The following is a 21359-nucleotide window of genomic DNA, read 5'->3' on the forward strand; positions in this document are numbered from 1 at the left end:
ACTTTAAGCATGTTGAAGAAAATGATCTGTAGCCCTCTCTGTTGATCTGTGATGCTCCCTCATTTTTATGGCATACTTCTATTAATTTTCAGCTGGATGTATGCACTCAAAGGGGATCCCCCGAACTATTCCACCCACAGACAAGGGAGTATCACTATATTAAAGTGCAAATGTGCAATGTGAAATTGGTCAATATATAACCTCCTACAAAGCAATAGGGATATACTGCTCAGGTTACATTCTAAGTGCTTTTTCACACAGGGACACACTGGCTCGTAGACATTTGTTTTCTGCAGTGAAATCAAGACAGCCAGGAATTTGGAAAGTCACTTCTTTGTTCTAGAGATGATATCCTATCCAAATTTAGGCAAATTTCTACTTGAAATGCCGTATTTTTTGCTCTATAAGATGCACCAGACCACAAGACGCACCTAGTTTTTGGAGGAGGGAAAACAAGAAAAAAAATATTCTGAATCTCAGAAGCCAGAACAGCAAGAGGGATCGCTGCGCAGTGAAAGCAGCAATCCCTCTTGCTGTTCTGGCTTCTGGGATAGCTGCACAGCCTGCATTCGCTCCATAAGACACACACACATTTCCCCTTACTTTTTAGGAGGGAAAAAGTGAGTCTTATAGCGCAAAAAATACAGTAATTTGATTTGTGGTTGGTAGGAACAAGAATAAACAAACATCTAATATGAAAATATTATAGTTGCACCTTTAATCATGATCCTGTTGAAAGATTGCAGGCACGACCACTACCCTGGTTTTTCTTTTGAGAGGGCAACAATATCCAAAAACAGACTCAAGCAGGAACAGGGACCCTGTAGCCCTTCAGGTATTGTTGGACTCCAGCTCCCATCAGCCTCAGCCAGGATGGCCAATATTCAGAGGGGATGGGAGTTGTAATCCAACAACATCTGGAGGGCCACAGGTTTCCCATCCTTGGCCTAGAGGATGAATATATGCAAAAAAAAACAACCAAAAAAAAAAAAAAACCATGAGAACTTTGGGTTCTCCTTTGACCAGCTAACTGGCAAGTAGCTGCTGTCCACACACGGCTTCCTTCTCTCTTGTGTCACCAGCCTCAAATAAAGAAAAAGATGGCGTCAGGATTTTCTGCCAAGCCTGTAAGATTCATGTTGCTTTTGTCCAGCTTTCAAGGAATTGGGATTTTAGTGTTGATCCAGGGAATCCAGTTTATGCTTTCTTTAAAGGTAGCTCACTTGTTTCAAGCAATCATTGAGAAGACAAGGAGTTCGGAACAAAACCCGGTGGAATGGCTGGCTACTAAGTTATGCTTTTTGAAAAGCCATACAAACAGCCTAGCAAGAATTGTGCGCTACCCTGCTGTGTATACAGAGTGGTACCATATTCTAACCAGTCAATGTAAGTCACTTTGTTGTTTATTCTCCATTGAGGTAATTTTGCAGCAAGTCTTTCAGAGATCACCTGCCCAAGTCCTTTCACTGCCTTGCCTGGATATTTCCGCTCTATTAAAGTTCATGGTGGAGCATTAGTGCTTGACTCCTTGCCTTTAACAAAAGCAAAAAGGCCAAAAGTCCACGGAATAAATTGTGGATGAGGCAGACTAATTGGTCTCAAAATCGAAGCATATGGCTTCTTTCAAGATTGTGACTTTCTAAAGACTTATTTGAAAGTAAACATTTGCCATTCCTCATGAAAGGCACTTTTCTCCATGGATCCTCTTGACCTTCGCTGACCTTGCTTCCCAACTATACTGTGCTTTACACTTGGGGGTGATTAAGTCTTGAGGAAGCTCGCCTCTCTTATTATTCAGCACATTCGTCTCCAAGGTTGATGGACTTGAGGGCCAGCTTTGGAAAAATAAACTAGATCGGAAAGACCAGATACACGCAGCACCATTGTTCCACCTGGGCACCTAACATCTGCAGACTGGGACAATACAATATGGATTATTGCAGAATCAAACAGTGCCTTGGTCTATTGCATATACAAATGCAATGACCAAAACAGCAGGCTGAATAATTAATATGGATCACTTGTAGAAAGCTTTATGGGGAATGAGAATTGCAGAGTGAGCTTAAGGGCATTTCCAGGTGATCACTTTTCTTCTGGCGAGTTTCAGTCACATTCTGGCAAATTCAGGTTGTACAATTACAGCTGATAGGGTGGCCTTGTGGAAACTCACCCCCCCCCCCAAAGATTGTACTTTTTGCAATAAGGAAAATGATGGGGAAATGCGCTGGAAAGTGTGGGAGAACACATTCTAACACATTCGCCTATCCACAAACAAATCAGTATGAATGCTTATTAAATAGCCAAGATATGCTTAAAGCCAGATTAGACTATCAGGATGGATACTCAATAAACAGGTATTCTGGAGGCACCCTAAACTTAAATAAGGGGGGGGGGATCAACTATTTGTTCTGCTTTCATTTTTTCTGAGAGAGGTACAAATCTTGAGTTGTGACATCTGAACTAATGCTGAAGCTAGGCTCTTCAAGAACTTTTAAAAAGTATATTTTGAAGAAGCTTGGACATATGTTGGTTTTGACCATCAAGTTTCAATTGGCTGCCATATCTGGAGTTGTGAGGACATTTCCCCTCCATTTGTACATAGCAATACATGCATCATAAATGTGGCTCCTGTCAATCAAAATAGCAGAGGTCACAGTAATCTTGGAATGGATTATGGGCATCTTAGCGAGACCAAGCTCCCATCCGGCAAAGATTCCCAAAAGGATCTAGACAGGGTCAAGAAACTATGGAATCTCTACAGAACTGATAATGGCAATTAATGCACTATTTAATTATATTTTAAAAACATTTTCTTCTTAGGACTAAAGATACTAATTAAGAGAACAAAATCTTATCTTTACTCTTGCATACATAGATTTTTTTATAGAAGCTGTAGGAGCTCAATCTGAATTGCATAGATGTTAACTGAAATTATGCTTGCAAAGGTGGGGAGAGAGAAAGGAAAAACAAACAAATCTTGCATTCACCATTTGCAATCAGTAGCAAAACGAGGCTACAGATCCGACCATTCTCCTTATCTGGAGATTTTTAATTTTTTTCTTTTAAAAAGCAGTCAGTGTTAAATGAAGATATGCAAATATACCTTTTCCTGTCCTGAAATACTTAGCTTGAAGGCTAGCCTTGCAGAATTTAATGCCAGTAGGAACACTTTCTGTCCATTGGTTCAGAAGAAATGGGAAAAAAAGCAAGTGAGATTTTTGCCTCCCAAAGCAAAACACCTTGTTTGTTACAACTGGGATTTTCAAGAGGCGTGTAAGTTCCCTATCCTAAGGTCCTCTTCATATATTCAGCTGTCCCAGGTCTGCTGCCAAGGGTACAGGAACTGTGGGGTCACAGCCAATCCAAGTTCTCTAGTCAGTGGAGCTGCACAAGGATAACAACACTTTTGGCCTCTCTGCCTCCTGTTCTCAAGCCTAGACTGTCATTTTTCCTTTGCAATGTGGAGTTTGGTGCACTCCATTTCCTATGGAGAAGTGTCAGGTGGTAGGAGAGCACTTTCTCCTTTTCTGGCTCAGTACTTCCTCTCTCTCTAACCATGCTCCCCACCACACTCCAGCAAAGAATTTCAGATCTGTATTTCGAAAGTAAATCTATAGATCTGGATTCTGCATTTGGGGGGAAATGTAGCGGGGAGGGATTGCAGGGAAGAAAACTGGGTGTCAAAAAGAAGGGTCCCTCATGCCTATGCTATAATTCCCTGTGAAGCAAGGTTGCAAAACTAAGGAATTTTTGAGAAAAGCCAAGTAAGAGATGACATGATAGAAATTTAGATAACTATGAATGGCATGCAGAAAGTGTTATGTATTCAGTGTTCTGTGTTTGCCCTAGCTTGAGTCTGGACTAAGGATTCTGAGCCCCTGTGTTCTGATTTGATACATGATATCCAATCACAGAACATTTCAGGGTTTGGGCCTCTGCCATTGGCCCTTAAATTCTGAGTCACGATTCGCAGCTTGGAAGTTTAGACAGCCAATAACATTGGGAGTGGGAGTGGCCCAGGCCTTCAGAAATGTATATAAGCAGTTTTTTTGCCCCTGTTGTCCAGTTATGTTAGTTCAATAAAAGTTATTGCTGTTATCACTGTGTCTTGCATCGTGGGAACCCACCTACACTTCACAAAGTGGATAGAGAAAAGTTTTTCACCCTCTCCCATAACACTAGAACATGTGGACGTTGAAAGTGAATGTTGGTGTCAGGCCTGCCGCTAGGTCCCAGCTCACAGAGGACCAGCGCCCAGTGGATGTCATATACAAAAGTCTTTATTGAAGTTTAGTTTCCATTTCCAAGCTCTGGGCGCGCAGACCCACGTCTCGACGCTAGACCGGCTAAGTTCCCTCTGACTCGCTGCTGAACCCACACCAGTTTAAGATTCTAGCCTTGCTCCACCTCCTACGCTGTTCTTTCCTCCTCTGGGTCCTTCTGCCCTCTGATCTTACCTCCTTCCTGGATTCCTCTGACGCTGACCCCCCTGAGTCTCGCCCTTCCTTTCGGCGGGCTTTAGGACCTGGCTCCCTGTCAGGACTCCCTGCTGTGCCGCTCTCCTGTACATTTGAACTTGGCGCGCGCGCCCAGCCGGTAACTTTCCTTCTGACCGTTTCCCTGCTCCCTGATGTGGGCGTTGCCAAGCCTGACTCCTCTCCTCCCGCTGGAGATGAGAACACTGGTCCCGACTCCTGGGACTCCCCCTCCCCACTGCGCTCTGGTGGAGAAGCTGGTCCTGATTTCCAACTGCTGCTCAGGGACTCCCCGCTGGCCCCTCCCTCCTGGGTTCCCCCTGGAACCCCCCTCGCTCTGGCCATCGGTGCTCCCTTCTGTGAGTCCTCCGATTCGCTAGAGAGGCTTGTGGATTGACTCTGCCCACTGTCACTGCCTGCTCCCCCTTCGTACTCCTCCTCCTCACTTTCGATTTGCTCACTCTGCTTTGCCTCTGCTCCTGAACCCCTGACAGTTGGATAATTCAGGACAGATAAAAGAAGCTACTTTTCCCATGCAGCCCGTAGTTAAATTATGGGCCTCATGAATTAAGGAAGCAGTGGTGGGCATCAACACGGATGTCTTTAAAGGAGGATTGGACAAATTCATGAAGGATAACGCTATCAACCGCTACTAGCCAAGATAGCTGTGCTCTACCTCCATGGTCAGAGGCACTAATGCTTCCGAACGCTAGTTGCTGGAAGCCACAGGAGAGGAGAAGACTCTTTTGCTCAGGTCCTCCTTGTGGGCTGGCTTCCCACAGGAATCTGGTTGGCCACTGTGAGAAAAAGATGCCAGATTAGATATTGCTGCGCCCCTGCTCTCTTCAGCGAGGCTCTGAGGACAGAAGGTGGAGGCAGACTGTCTAGCCCCATTTTCACTCTATGAGTCACACCCCACAAACTGGTGTTTGTCACCTTTCATATACGCTGTACATTAAACCTGTTGGGCTACTGACTGATGCCTTGACAGATAAGAGACAATTGTCTTGTGTTCACCTCAGGGGAGCAGAGCAGAGTGAGGCCAAGCCTTCTCTTGCTGCTTCAGAGCTTTTCAAGGGACAAGGGAAGCTTTCTGAATCTGCACCACAAGTCTCTCCTTGGGATACATGCCATACATTTAGGCCTTAGCTCTGCACTTTTGCCTGGCTATTGCTTTTTGCCTGGCTATTGTTTTTCATTATTATGTTTATACCCCGCCCTTCCTCCAAGCAGCTGGATATGGCGTTCATGGTTCTTCACAACAGCCTTGTGAGGCAGTTTAAGCTGAGAGGCAGTGATTGGTCCAAGGTCCCCCAATGAGCTTCACAGCTGAGTAGGGATTTGAACCCTGGTTTTTCAGTCTAGCACTCTAACCATTATGCTACACTGGCTCTCTTTGTGTGTCTTCTCTGCTCATGTTGTGTTCAAACACTTCCACCTTCACTAAGACAGAGTCCAAAGTTGTATTGAAAATCTGTGCCATAAAAATAGTGCTTTCCTTGGTGTTCAGTCACATGTTCAAGAAATACATTTTTTATTTTCCTTGACTTATCTTGCAGTTTCACAGGGTAGCTTTCAGTGCAATAACAGCTAACCCTAAATTGGTGTTTAGCTATTGTTTTCCAATTAAATCCTTTTCTGGGGGTGGGGGAGGGTCTTCAGCTCAGGACTTTGGAGGGTCATATTGATTGTCTGTTATCTGTCAAGGCATCAGTCATCAGCCAAGCAGCTCTCTGCTGGAGACTGTCCTGTTTTTACAATTAGCAGTGGAAGGCTTTTGTCACTGTACAATGGTGTCCTGGCTGAAACCTAAACCCACAGTTTGCGGGAGGGGGGGGGATGTTTTATGTGTTAAAGGACGATCTAAAAACAAAGTGGCTGCACAGTGGTGGTTTTTAAAGGGAAGAACCACATTGTACAGTCATATAATATATTTTAATTCATTCCACTGTGTTTATTCCCATTATCTACATGTTAGGGTGTTTCATTTCCACCTGAAAGATGTATCTTACTTACTCCAGAGATTTTTTAATGTGCAGACGCAAAAGACACCATCTGTTAGTTAATATCACACTTTATACTCAATATTTAAAAACAAAATCTACTGGGAGGAAAGCCAATGTTTTTTACACACAGAGAGAGAAACAAACCCTTGTTTAAATAACCATTTCTTAGGTAAGCCATTTAAGTAATCAAATCAAGTAAAATTTAAGACTGATATTGTGAGATTTCATAACAAAACAGAGCTCAAATTAGGGGACTCTTAATAAAATTGGCAAGCTTGACTCATGACATCTCCTAGTTCTTGCCAAATCAGGCTTGCCCTGTAGCCTTCCAAGTCAATAGCTAAAGGGATGTCCAAAAAGGATCAGTTCCCCTGTGGAAAGAACAACAACACAGAAAATCTTCAAATATTCCAAATTATGCCTAGTTTGGACCACTGCATATCACTCACTCCCATCTCAGGCAACCTAGCAGTGATTATCAACCCACCAGGTATTTAGCAATGTTAAATATTCCTAGATACAGGAGACCATTTTCAACAGTTAGGTTAAGTGCTTTGCCACTGGCAGCTGTGGAAAATTGATTCACCATGCAGCCTTTGTGTCTGAGAGTTTGTCCTTGTGAAAGTGGCTCAGTTGAAATGTCAGGCCATGTTCTTCTATATGGTATTTTTTAATAGGAATATAAGACCCTGATTTATTTCCCCTGTGCTTGGGGAACTCAGATGAATGTTATGAGTAAATCATAATGGCAGATTAAGAGAACAGAACTGGCGAAACTGATGGGAAGGATCCAGAACCAGTGGGACCAAGCATTCCAAAAAGACTGGAATAAATTCATATTATATTTGAAAGACAACTGTAAGCAATTAACATCACTAGCAGGGTTATCTGAAGATTTGTAAGATGAAATTGCTACCTATTCAAGCTGATTTAATTTTTTTATTTTAGGTAATGATGTAACAAGAATAGGAAAGGAAGTGAAATGCAAAGATGCAAAATTTAATTTTGTAAACCATTAGGTGGGCGGGAGGGAAGTCACCAGGCTCAGTAGAGCCAAAGAGATATACAAAGAAGGTATGATGTTATGCTATGTGATTATATGTAAAAACTAATAAAAATTATTATATACAGTGACCTCAGGTTAAGTACTTAAGTCGTTCTGGAGGTCCGTACTTAACCTGAAACTGTTCTTAACCTGAAGACCACTTTAGCTAATGGGTCCTCCCATTGCTGCTGCGCCGCCAGAGCACGATTTCTGTTCTCATCCTGAAGCAAAGTTCTTAACCTGAAGCACTATTTCTGGGTTAGCGGAGTCTGTAACCTGAAGCGTATGTAACCTGAGGTACCACTGTATATAAAAAAGAGAACAGGAAATATAGCCAAGTTCCTCATTGTAGTCATCAAAATTAGGACACAGTTGCTAAAAGGAAGACAAGTTCTGAGTTAAAAGAAAAGGTTTTAAAAAACTATTTTTGATTGTGAATTTTACTATAGTCTTTATTTTAAATGGCAAAACCCATAATAAAAAAAAATTCCTTCCAGTAGCACCTTAAAGGTAAAGGGACCCCTAACCGTTAGGTCTAGTCACAAATGACTTTGGGGTTGTGGCACTCATCTTGCTTTATTGGCCGAGGGAGCCGGTGTACAGTTTTTGGGTAGAAAACTTTTTAAAAGTTGCAGGATTTAAGTTGGGGTGCATTAAAAAATGTATTCTGTATACATGAAGGTATACACTCTTTCTCACAGGGATGCTCACAGTATTAAATTGTTCAGATTTCACTTGAACAGAGCTGAATGTTTTGAAAAAATACGAACTTAGGGAACTATTGGTATGAGCTTTGGTCTCCAAGGTGCTACTGGAAGGAATTTTTTTTATTTTGTTTCGACTACGGCAGACCAACACGGCTACCTACCTGTAGGCAAAACCCATGAGCATACATATTTGCGTTTTTCTCTCTGCCATGGATGTCTTGATAACTCTATATACTGTATCTGATGTTTGTGGTTTGCAGACTAAATAAAACAAACTAAAGTGCTTGAGCCAACTGAATGGAAGAGTCAACGCGAATTCAGTCAAGCCTTCATCCTCTGCATGTTGGAAACCCAGGATATGTAATCAGAATTACTAGGTAATATGGGGAAAGGAAGAAGGAATTTGGGCAACAAACAACATGGGAGTGAAACATAGCCCCCTTTGAAAATCAGTTGCAGAATGCAGACTCTGGTAGGCATGGGAGAGGTTGCCCAATACACAATTGTTTTCCTTGATATGGAAGTATCAGTGGATACAATCATATTTTACCGTCTATCACATATCAGATAAATACTGCACCCCAGGGGGAAAGTGACTGCTAGCAACATTGATCAGATACTTGCCTGCATTAAGTGACCTTTTGACCAGGAGAAGTGGAAGTTTCTAATGTCTTCCTGGAATCTGTGTTGAACAAAGAGAACTTTCCTTCCCCCACTCCAGTGGAAACAGGTGCATTTGAACTGGCCATCCAAATACAGTCTGCTAAACAAAATGGGAAGACTGGAGAGAATACATTCTGGGCCTCCTGATGGGAAGCTTTCATTAAGACACAGAGGAAGTTTTCTATTCACTAAGGTACAGTTTTGTCCTGTGGCCCCCTGCAGGGGAATGACCTCCCATCAAAAGGCATCCCCATCTATTGTCATGTAGGAGGATTAGGATCTGTCAGATCTCCCCATTCTTATGTACAGTAAGAGCAAAAGGAACCTACTGTGGACTTGAGGGGGAAAGTAATTCTGGGTGCTGGAATGTAACAGCAGTCTTAGCTACAGATGTGTTTCACAGCTTTTCAGCTATCTGCTACAGATGCACTAGTGGTTAAAGAATGTGTATTAGTCCTCCTTAGCCCAGGAAGAGAACATGCTAGATGGGCCAGTTCCTACATGGGAAATGGTGATGCTGAAGGGATAAGAGTTGCCACCTTTAAATAATAATAATAATAATAATAATAATAATAATAATAATAATAATAACCCCATTCTTGTAACTTGAATAGCTGGCTGACACATCTGAACCACACACACATTCTAGAAACAAGGTCTCTCACTTTTTGCTGCATATTCTGTGAGTCCCTAAAGTAACATGTAAGTTACAGATAGGTAGCCGTGTTGGTCTGCCATAGTCAAAACAAAATAAAAAAAATTCCTTCCAGTAGCACCTTAAAGACCAACTAAGTTAGTTCTTGGTATGAGCTTTCGTGTGCATGCACACTTCTTCAGCATGCACACGAAAGCTCATACCAAGAACTAACTTAGTTGGTCTTTAAAGTGCTACTGGAAGTAACATGTAAGGTTAGTCAGTAGAGTAACTTCTCAAACTGTTCCTTAACCACATTGTTATAGCTGGAGATTTGAGTGTCTTCTACAGTTGCCTAATACACAACCTGGTTGTTATCAAAAAGACTTGAAGACCAACTCTTTCCAAATAATGAAAAAGGGCTACTTAATTAATTGATAACCATGGATTTATTTACAGATAGGTAGCCGTGGATTTATTTACAGATAGGTAGCCCTTCTGAGTAATACTCCTCCCCACCTTCTCACTATATAGAAGGGTCTGGTGACTTCTGTTTCAGTGTATCTGAAGAAGTGTGCATGCACACGAAAGCTCATACCTAGAACTAACTTACATGGATTTATTTTATAGTCACTACCTTCAGACCTAACCTACCGCACAGGATTGTTGTAAAGTTTTTGGTGCTAAGAGGTCCTCGGGAAAAGGGCAACATACAAATGCAAAAAATATTGCTGTATGAAAAGTCGTAACATATGCATGGTAAAATAAGGAAAGAGAAGAATTCAATCTAAGGATGACGAAAAAGCAATATCTCCATATGTTAAATGTTTGGCACATTTTATAGTTATGTTTATTTGTTGAACCGGAAAGTGTTCTTTTTGGAATAAACAAACAATGGGGAGTATTCTTTCATGTAACATTTTCTGATACATATAATTGATAGGTACAGCCTGTACTATGCCTTTGGGGTGATGGTATGTGGAAGTCATGAATCTTTGCAAATTCGATAAACAGGGCCTGCATTGAAATCACATTGGGTGATAATGACAATGACACGTCCCACCCCTCCCCAAACTTACATCAGAAAGAAATTCAATACAGTTAGAAAGGGGTTCATAGCTCTGAGAGACAAATTCACTTAGTTTCTTCTGCATTACAGAGCCTTGAGATGTTGGGGATTACTTGGCATAGTAGTAGATTACATGCAGAGAAGAGGCAAGAAATTCACCAAAACATAAAACTTCACACCAGGTATGGGGAATTGGTGACTTTCCCAATGCTGTTTGGATGCCAACTACCAAGGGAATTGTAGTCCAACAACTAGAGGACCACAGGTTCCTCATTCTTACACATAAGTTGCAAAGCTTCCCAAAGTTAATGTGTTTACTGCATATTTGCAAGTTTGCACATTTCTGCTTTCCTCTCAGTTGCTAATAAGTCCTCATCCCTCCAGTCAATAAAAACAAAGGTTTATTGGGGATTTACTCTCAGCTCAAACCATCCCCACAATTCTCAGAGTGGTTTAACAATCACTCTTCTCAGAAAGCTGTGGAAATCGTAGCTCTGTGAGAGGAACAGGGGGCTCCTAAGAACTCTCTGCATCCTGAACAAACTACAGATCCCAGGATTCTTTGGGGGGAGGGGGAGCCACAACAGTTTTAAGTGGTGTGATACTGCTTTTAATTATATAGAGCAGATGGGGCCTATGAGAGGCAAAACTGAGATAAGAAAACAGATTTTTTTTTTTGAAGGATGAAATTCAACACATGCCTTTCCATGTTAAAAAATCTGTTATTTTCTTTAAAGGACATTTTCATCCAGTTTGTATTCATAGGATCATTATTCATTTTCTATCAAAAAGTGCCTGTGAAGGTTCTATGGGGCTTGCAGAGTCCCTAGCAAATCACATTCCTTGTAAAGTGGAGATTTGGCAGATATGAGGCACCAGATTCAATCCCTAGTTTTTTCTGCCAAGGATCTCAAGTTTCAGACATGGCTACTATCTCTCTGCCTGCTGTCCTTTGAGATTTGCTGGTTGCTTGATTTGTTGCTAGTGAGAGTTGACAGTGCAGGCTAAAGTCCTCTGACCTCTCTCACCAGCTGAACTCAATGGAAAAACATCAACAAACGGCATTTGTTGATATTACAATAACTTGAAGCCCAAGAGATGAACACCAGATTCCTATGACTGTTTTGCTCCCAAGTAAGTCCTGTTGCATAGGGCTTACTCTCAACACTCACTTAGGATTGCAGCCTGATTTATTATTTTTATTTATGTATTTGATAATATTTTTAGCCTGTCATACTCCCAAAGATCTCTGGGTGTGTTGCAGTCTTTAGAAACCGAAATAGTACACCCAATTAAATAAATAGCAGGTAACAAAGCAAAAATTAAAATTACATTGTACGACCTAGCAGGGGAATAATATCCCAGTATTCGGGCAGAAATAATCCAGGTTTTAACTTGATGCTAGAATGTAAAAAAAATGTGAACCAAGCTATTTCCAACAGCAGGATGCAATGATGGACTTCTAGGTTTACTCACTACTGAAGGATATTAAAATAGGTGCTTGTTTTTACCAGCTGAGGCAAAACATGCATACTGTTTGCAAACCTCTGGCGTGCTGAATCATTGTAGAAACCGTATACCATATACACTTTTTGTGATGTTGGTCATCTCTTATTGTGGGCACACACGCTAAACCCTGTCTGTGGTGCCTAGCCTTTCCCCCAAAGAATGAGACAAGAGACCAGAGTATGGGTTCAAATCGGCCACAACTTTATTAAGCCTCAGAAGTTGGAAACTTGGCACAGGCCTTGGCATGTAACCCTCTCAGCCCGTCTGGCTGAGGATATGCAGGCCGATGAGGTCCAGTGGGAGGGGACTGTAAAGCACAAACGTACACAGCTAACCTCGTACCGGGAGTTTGACCTACATGCCGCCACTCTAGGGCCAGGGACTCCAAGTTTTGCCCTTTAACGGGCCCTGGAAGCGCCACCACATGGGATGGGAGCATGAATGCATCCCCCAGACTTGATGATGAATGACAGACTAAAGGATACCTTGCCAAGGCCTAAAACTGCCAAAGTTGTGACGAAATGCTACGGGGAAGGCGAAACCTGCCAATGCAGGGAAAATTCTTTCCTGGTTCAGAATACAGCAACCATCTTACCGTCCAGGTAAGCCCCAGCTCAGTGCCTCAAACCCCGCCCACTTGTGGGGAAGGGAGGGCGGAAATTGTGTAATGTCAACTTCTTTCTTTCTTTTGCTGCTCATAGCACCCATATCAAGATATGAGTATCAGCACCTCATTTCTTTGATATATTAAAAAGTACTGACTAAAGTAATATACTCTTGGCATATTCTATGACATAAAAGAAAGCAGAAACACAAAGTGTCATGTGGCACCTAAAAGGCTAACACATTAAAACAAATTACAGTTATCCTGAAATATCCTGAGTTATAGTTTATTTAAACACTTGGAGTCCCCCTCCTGCCCCCTGGGTGGGGTGGGAATTGTAAACAGCAAGATCGGAAGGAAATGAAAGTACAGACAGCGATAATTATGCAATTAACAGTAGTGATTCACAAAAAAAGCAGATATCTTTACTCTTATCTCTCTGTGTCTCCTGTGAGAGCACCACAAATGTTTATTTAATTCAATAATTGCTTCCCGCCCTGGAATTGGGACAGGTTGACACCTCTGCTCCTATGCTTGGGATTTTAACCCTCCTTTATTGCAGTGACACCAACAGCTGCATTTCGAAAGGTCGGCCAGGACAGAAAGGTGCACAAACATTCAGTTATTACCATTTTGTGCACACACCAAGGTTAATCTTTACGGTTTGTCCGAGTCTCCAGAGAAGAAGCGAAATTCCTCCTGAGATGATCTCTTTGCCAATCATGAAAACATTTCAGCTGCAAAGAAACTCCGGCTGAGAAGTGATTGAATGTGTACCCAGGAAGAGTGTTAAGGTGGGGGGACGCCAGGGATGGAAAAGGCCTAATCCCTTGAGCAGCTGTCACCATAGGTAGAGCAGGGAAAGAATCCCTTGACTGCTGAAGATGCAAACACATCTGTCAAATACTTCACTTGCAATCCCTTTGTGTTTATGCTACACACATGCCTGCCTGACAGCAACACTGATGGCACTTCATTTGGGAGCCTGTCGGTGTTTACACAGGGCCATGCTGGCCGAGAATGATTAACCCCTTAAAGCAAGACAAAAGAAGACTTTTCTTTAATCTTCTCTGCATACCTGCCTAGATACTTTCCACCTGGTACCCTAACCAGCACCATCACACTCAAATTATTGCCACCTTGGTTATGGCATCTTTCAGTGGACAGTCATCATTCCCCAGCTACGTTTTGAAGATGTGTTGACTCATGTGATAGATTAGGGAGAGTCATACTTTCTTCATCGTCTTACACTGCAATCATATATACAAATAATCAACAGTAAGTTCCACAGAGGTCAATGGCAATTACTCTCAAGTAAATTGGGTAAAGGATTGCGCCATTAGCCTCCTTACCCTATTATTCCAAGTGCAGGCTTTAACTAATGAAGTCCTAAGCTATTTAGGTCCTGCATATTTCTTCACCTGCAGTGGTACCTCGGGTTAAGTACTTAATGCGTTCTGGAGGTCCGTACTTAACCTGAAACTGTTCTTAACCTGAAGCACCACTTTAGCTAATGGGGCCTCCCGCTGCCACCACGCTGCCGAAGTATGATTTCTGTTCCCATCCTGAAGCAAAGTTCTTAACCTGAAGCACTATTTCTGGGTTAGCGGAGTATGTAACCTGAAGCGTATGTAACCTGAAGCGTATGTAACCCGAGGTACCACTGTACTTTCTTACCTGTGCCTGGTAGTAACCACTACAGTCATCTGAAAGTGGGCTCTTGGAGTGTGTTCCATGAACCAGGCCCAAACATGAGGAGGATGGTCAGTGCTGCCTGCAAGGGTGCAGGGAGCTAGTCAAACCAGAGCCTATGCAACCACTCACTTTCTGTAATCAATAAAGCTGTGGCCTAAATCCTGCCAAAACCCAAAACTAATATTTGAGTCAAATGTGTGTTTATTTAGGGGGGAGGTCTCTGGGTCTGAACACGCAACTATTGCTATTGCTTGAGGCGCAGAGTGGCGCAGAGTGCCTTCCATCAGCTTTGGCCGGTGGCCTAGCTGCACCCCTATCTGGAGAGGAATTGCCTAATTTATGTCATCTATGCTCTGGTGACCTCTAGGTGTGATGCATCGTATGGGGGACTACCTCTGAAGACTGGAAACTTCAGTTTGTACAGCAGCCTTTTCTGTGGTGGCTCCCTGCTTGCAGAACGCTCTGCCCAGGGAGGCTTGCCTGGGGCCTTCCTTACATATCTTTAGGCACCAGGTGAAAACAATTCACATCTCCCAGGCCTTTGGCTAATTAAAAAATCTATATGTCCTTTTAAACAGTGGGGGTGGATTATTGTTTTTGTTTGTTACTATTTTTGTGTTTAGATATTGTAAACCGCCCTGTGCTCCTCAGATGAAGGGCGGTATAGAAATGTAATAAAAATAAAGAATAAAAATCAAGTCTTGCCTTTCTGGCCTAGAGAAGACAACTCAATAAATACGGTGTAGAGTTATCAGGACAACCACATCTAAAAAGAAAGAAAGAAAAAGACAATCAATGCACAGAGCCTCCTGGGTATATGGTGGTTCAAAAATCCTAATGCATATCCATTTAAAACCGTTCATTGACTAGCAATGTATCTTAAAAAAAGAAGTGATGGTTTCAGTATTGATTGTGCTGTTTTTGAACCTGTCCAGATAGCAACCGTCTGTCTTATTAAAGTTTTAACAATGGGGAGCCTGCTTTTAGAAGAGCAATCAGTCACACAGACCCAAGATAGGCAAGGGGTTAACTAAACACGCATATCAAGAAATTGCTCTTTTGTAGTATAAAAGGAATTTCACCTCCGAATTCCATTTAATTAGTCCGCTGCAGTAAAACATGTTTATGGCCAAAGTAAGAGCAGGGATCCCTTTAATTCTAGTGTACTTGGTAGGGAAGACTTAGGCCTGAGCAATTAAACTTTGTTCCTTTCTTCATGGTGAGGGCAGTTTTTTATTTTCTTTTTTAAAAAAAGGATCCTAAGTTTGGACTCACATGTTAGGAGTCAGAGTCAGTGTTCATATACATCAACACAGGGTCAATAAACAAGGTGACCTTCCTTGTTTAAGTTCCAGCAATACTTCACATTATTTAGCTTGAGAAAAGGATGTAAGTTATTCACTGAGAGCTCAAGGCTAAGCATATCATGCCGAGCTTTGCATAATGAAAGTGACACTGCTATGCCTTGGTTGGTCTTCAAGGATGATGTGGCAATGAGAAGTTCATACGTAGCATTTCTTGACGAGCCAAAATGGCTTGAGTCATCACATCTGGCAGTGTGTTCGAGTCTAATGAAAGTTCTGGACTGGACACAATTCAACGCCATCTTGTAGATGAATCTGGGGTGTGTGTGTGTATGATTTATGGTGGTTCAAAGCTTACATCCCCAGTTCCTTAATCATTTCTACCTGTTTTGACTATGATTGTGTACGAAGGTGCCACATATAACACTGGCTTTTGCTCAAGTAAAGTGTTGGGGCAGATGCCATTTTTTGTAGAGGACACAATACTGAAAATGTGACTGTATGCTTTGGGGTGGCTCAAAGCTTTCTATGGGGTAAATGCCCCAAGTTATTTATTTTATTTTGTTATTTGAAGTCCTCACACACAACTGTTTTGACTGGACAAAACTCAAAAAAGCGAGCCCCTGCTCATGAACATATATGATATGGACCATGGGTAGGCAAACTAAGGCCCTGGGCCCGGATCTGGCCCAATCACCTTCTAAATCCGGCTCGTGGACGGTCCGGGAATCAGCGTGTTTTTACATGAGCAGAATGTGTCCTTTTATTTAAAATGCATCTCTGGGTTATTTGTGGGGCATAGTAATTTATTCATTCCCACCCCTCAAAAAATATAGTCTGCCCCCCCACAAGGTCTGAGGGACGGTGGATCAGCCCCCTGCTGAAAAAGTCTGCTGACCCCTGAATGGGCTGTATCAAAGCTTATATTGAGCTCCAGGGACACTTAAACTTTGCGTGATACTCAACTAAGTTTTATCCAGAGCAGACCCATTGAAATTAATGAACGTGACTAACTTAGGCCAATGAATTTCAGTAAGTCTACTCTGGGTTATACTTCGTTGACTACCACCCTTTATTTGCCAAGTTATCTGATTGTTTCAAACTTTCGTGCAAATAAGGAGCTAGCAACTAGTAAGCAACTTCAGCACCATCAGACTTCAATAGATTTATGCCCAGGGTGATTGTATCCTTGAAAACAAATGCTGAGAAAGTAGCAACCAACAGAAAAAAGTAGAAGATATATGACATATAAAACAAATTGTATCAAGTTCAGACTTGAGGGGGTATTGAGTTCTGCTGGCAAACATATAAATATGTTGTCCAAGATCCTCCAACATTTGGTCTACTAAATAAAATACTGTAACAGCAAACCAAATACAAGAGCAACGGTTTTAAAGCAAAAAAAGAAAAAGAAAAGAAAAGAAAAGAAAAGAAAAGTTATTTTTTAATATAAAAATGAAATTGCACTTTATTCAGATTATGACCAGTGTTTCATGTTATTGTATCCACTATATATTTAAAGTGGCTTGTCCATTTGTGTGTTTGTTCTCTATGGGCATAGCTGTCTCTCAAAATACCATCACCAAACTTAGAGCAAGGGTTCCTCATGGGAGGGCAGCACTTTTGGTTGTTATGTTTAGAATTGTAGATTTGGAAGGGACCCTGAAGACCATCTAGTCCACCCCCACAATGCAGGCTTTTTTTTTTTTTGCTCAAGTTGGGGCTCAAACACATGACCCCAAGATTAAGCGTCTCGTGCTCTACTGACAAGATGACCTTGCCACCAAACTTGGCATGAGGGCTTCCAAGGTTGGGGATGATCTTCATTGACATTTGAATGCCGGGTGCCATTTTGAATCAAGGTGGCAGACCAAAGCATGACTTTGGTGTGACTTCACCCCTTTTTGTATGTGACAGGTCTGAACTCACAAATAACGATGTCTAAAAAAACCAGGAAAAGGTTTGGGTTTCTAAAAATTCCAGGGCAGCACCAGACACTCTCTGCTAGTAATAGATACAAATAAAGTGGGGTATCCAATATACTTCTTCCATTAGTGCTGAGATATATGTTGGCAAGAAACAGGTTTTTTTGTCTAACCTTTTATTTCAAGAGTGCCTTTTATTATCCACTTCCATGATTGTGGCCCTAAATATATTTCCAAAGCTGTCAGTTGTCATAGTGCATTCCATTTGGTAGATTCCTCCTTAATTCGCTTTTACTTCTCCTTTCCTTCTTGATGGTTAGGAGTTTGTTTGCTTTTCTGGTCAGGATATAGTCTTACTTCCCCCAGTTGCCTAAGCCAAACCGCTCACATCCATAACCAATAAAGTTGTGGCCTTATTTATCCCATTAACCCAATATACTTGTGTTTGTGTATTTATTTCAGAGGGTATTGCAGGCCTCCCCAGGCAAAGGAAGCACTTAACTACCTGATACACTGAACTGATAGATGACCTTCAGTGCTGTCTGCTAGATCAATAGATGTTATCCTTTGCAATGAAACTGCAAGATAACAGCTACGCCTTCCATGGGCATTTGAACTATATACTTGTTAATGAAATGGCTGGAGAAGTGGCACATTTCTCACCTCTAACATGCAGCTGGCTAGGTGTGAGACAGATAAGTGAATTGCTAATTACTGGCTGCATTTTCTAAACATCCTTTTAAAATATTCAAATGGATAGAAGCTAGGTCCTCTTGGAAGTCTATAGAGGATTGGCTGGCAATTAAACTGCCTTTCCATTCTGTCTGATTAAAAGCTGTTTGTGAGTGCATTTATGCCCACAGAGATCATTTCATTAAAATAAATTACTTTACTTATAAGATCATCTAATGAGTCCAAGGCAGAGTGGAAATTTAACCCTAGGTCAGTTTCAGAACTTCCTGAGCGAAATTGGTTTTATGTATGCTATGCTGAAATATAAGAGAAAAAACAGTAAGTCTTGTGGCACTTTAAAGGCTAAAAAATTAGCTTTCATGGAGTACACATAACATCATCAGATGAATAAAGGGTTAGTTCAAGTTGTAAGTCTGTCTGTCTGTCTCTCTCTGTGTGTACATAAATACACAGGGCAGGGAAGAGATTGTAAACATTTCATTCTGACCTCACTGTTTAAATTCCCCTTCATCAAAATCTGGCTGCATTCACATTACAGTTTATTCCATTTTCACATTTCCCTAACTGTTGACTTCCACATTATATTTGAGCTTCCACATGATGCAAACACCACTTCCAGAACTATAGTGGAATATAGCACAAGTTTGTTGCTCATTTCCATGTTATCTGAAAGTAGCTTTTTTCTCTGGAAGGAAATAATGTGGAAAAGATCACTAAGCGTGCACTATAACCCACTATAGTTCCAAAAATGGCTTTCACATTACATGGATGCTCAGATATAATGCAGGATTTTAAACAGTTGGGGAAGTGGTGAAAATGTAATAAACTGCCCTGTGAATGCAGCCTATGTCTATGTCTATTATATATACCTGTAACTCAGCATAACATTTCATGAATCTGATGAAGTGGATAGTAGTCTACAAAATCTTAAGCCAAGAAATGTGTCAGTCTTTAAGGTGTAGAAGTCCTTTCGATCTTTTGACTGTAGCAAACAAACATAGCTACCATCTGAAATCTAGGACCGTGACCCCCAAATTTCTTAGTACTGTGGACCCCCCGTTTTTCAAAAGCCCAAGCCATGGACCCCCTTACTTTTGAAATTTTTGGTATTTCTATGGTAGTTTTTGTTATGTGGGTGGTGCCATGGACCCCCTGGGTGGGTTATGTGGACCCACTGATCTAGGAGATTCAGTTCCCAGAAAGGTGTTTAGGATACAATAACATCTGGAAGACATCCTTGTTTATACATACACATTCTCCCTTTAATAATGCTTTCCATCAATTTACATGGAGCCGATGTTAACTAATCTATAGGAGCAGGGCTGAATTGGGAATCATGTTTGCGTAGCCTTTCCTCCTCATAGTTTCGCTAACCAAATAGTTGAAGCCTAGCCCAGAGCGAGCCAAGTTTGATTTGGAAATTAGGATGGGAAGAAAGTGATCCCTTGCCCCAGCACAGATCTACTGTGTAACATGTAGTTTTGCACTGATGAAGAACCAAAGAACCATAACCATTCCAGTTTTCTGACCTTCTCTCAGAAGGGTCCAAAGACCTTTCTTCTCTGCTTCTGGCAAGAGCCGGGTATATTTCTGTGCAAAGAAGGCCTTTCATTTCACCACATCAACTCTTCTTCTGCTGCTACAACAGCATATTCCACAGTCACCTATGGCAAACTTGGCCATTCCTACTGTCCATTTTATGAAATATCAAAAAGGTATTTTATATTATTAAATGTAGCAATTCTTTCTTTTTGTGTGTGTCCTTGAACTCTGATCATGCTTCTTTGTTGACTAGATGGAGGACAGTGAGGTGTGTGTGGAAACTAGCCTACTGTAAGCAGGAAAAAAATAATTTTATTGCCTTGGCCACTTCCGCTCAGCCATAGCACTTTGGGCACGTGGCTCCTGAAATGTTTCTCCAGAGATATTGCCCGTCGGGTGAAAAGGGTTTTCCACCATGGCTATAGTGTGGTAGATTAGGCAGGGATTGAATGACTAGCCCAGGCCCAAGGTTGCCCAGTGAGTTCCTGGCTGAGTGGGGATTCAAACCTTGGTCTCTTGCAGGTCCCAGTCTGACACTTTTAATGGCTGCACCACACTGGCTACGTATTGGAACACTTCAACACCCCAATTCCGTGCTGGTCTTTTTCTGCATGGCAGATGTAAGCTGGAGCAACTAATCCAGCCACCCCAGAAACCAGAGGAGGAAGGGGTCACCCTCCATTGTCCCCAGATGGAGGGCTATGGGGCAGGGTACTGAGGACCAGGAGCACATGTCAGTGGGGGACAGCAGGCCAGCTGCTGCCCTAGACTTATCACAGTGGCCCACCAGACGCCTGTGGGAAACCAGCAAGCAGGATTTGAGCACCGGAGGACTCTTCCCTCCTGTGGTTCCCAGACAGCACAGCCATCCTAGCTAGTGGTCATCCATAACCCTCTCCTCCTCCATGGATTTACCTAATCCTCATTTAAGGCCAACCCAGCTTGATTGCCATGACACCCTCCTGTCGCAGAAGGATTTGTGTCTTCTGCCCAAGCTGCTTCTGGGGGCATAGGAAACTGCCTTATACTTAAGACAATTGGTTCATCTACCTCAGTATCGTCTACTCTACACAATAGTGGCTCTCCAGAATTTCACACAGGATTCTACCCCAGCCCTACTTGGGAGATGCCTGGGATTGAACCCGGGACCTTTGACATGCAAAGCAGATGCTCTACCACTGAGCTATGGCGCTTCCCCATCCTTGATAAAAAGCAGCTGGTAGGGGCAGCAGGGGCACTAATGGCACCAGCTAGTTATGGACCAAGAGGTGTGCCTTGCCATACAGCCCCCAACTCATTTAATAACTTGGCCACACTGCTTCAGCTATGCAATAGGTGAATGAAGTTGTAATCAACCTGGGGTAGTTTTTCTCCAGTCACTTACAATGCGATCCTAGACACGTCTACTCGGAAGTAAGTCCCACTGAGTTCAGTGAGACATACCCCCCAGGCAAGTGTGTTCACAATCACAGCCATAGTCAGGGGTTC

The sequence above is a fragment of the Podarcis erhardii genome (genome assembly GCF_964252035.2).
Source record: "Podarcis erhardii genome assembly, chromosome: 3".
Lineage (NCBI taxonomy): Eukaryota > Metazoa > Chordata > Lepidosauria > Squamata > Lacertidae > Podarcis > Podarcis erhardii.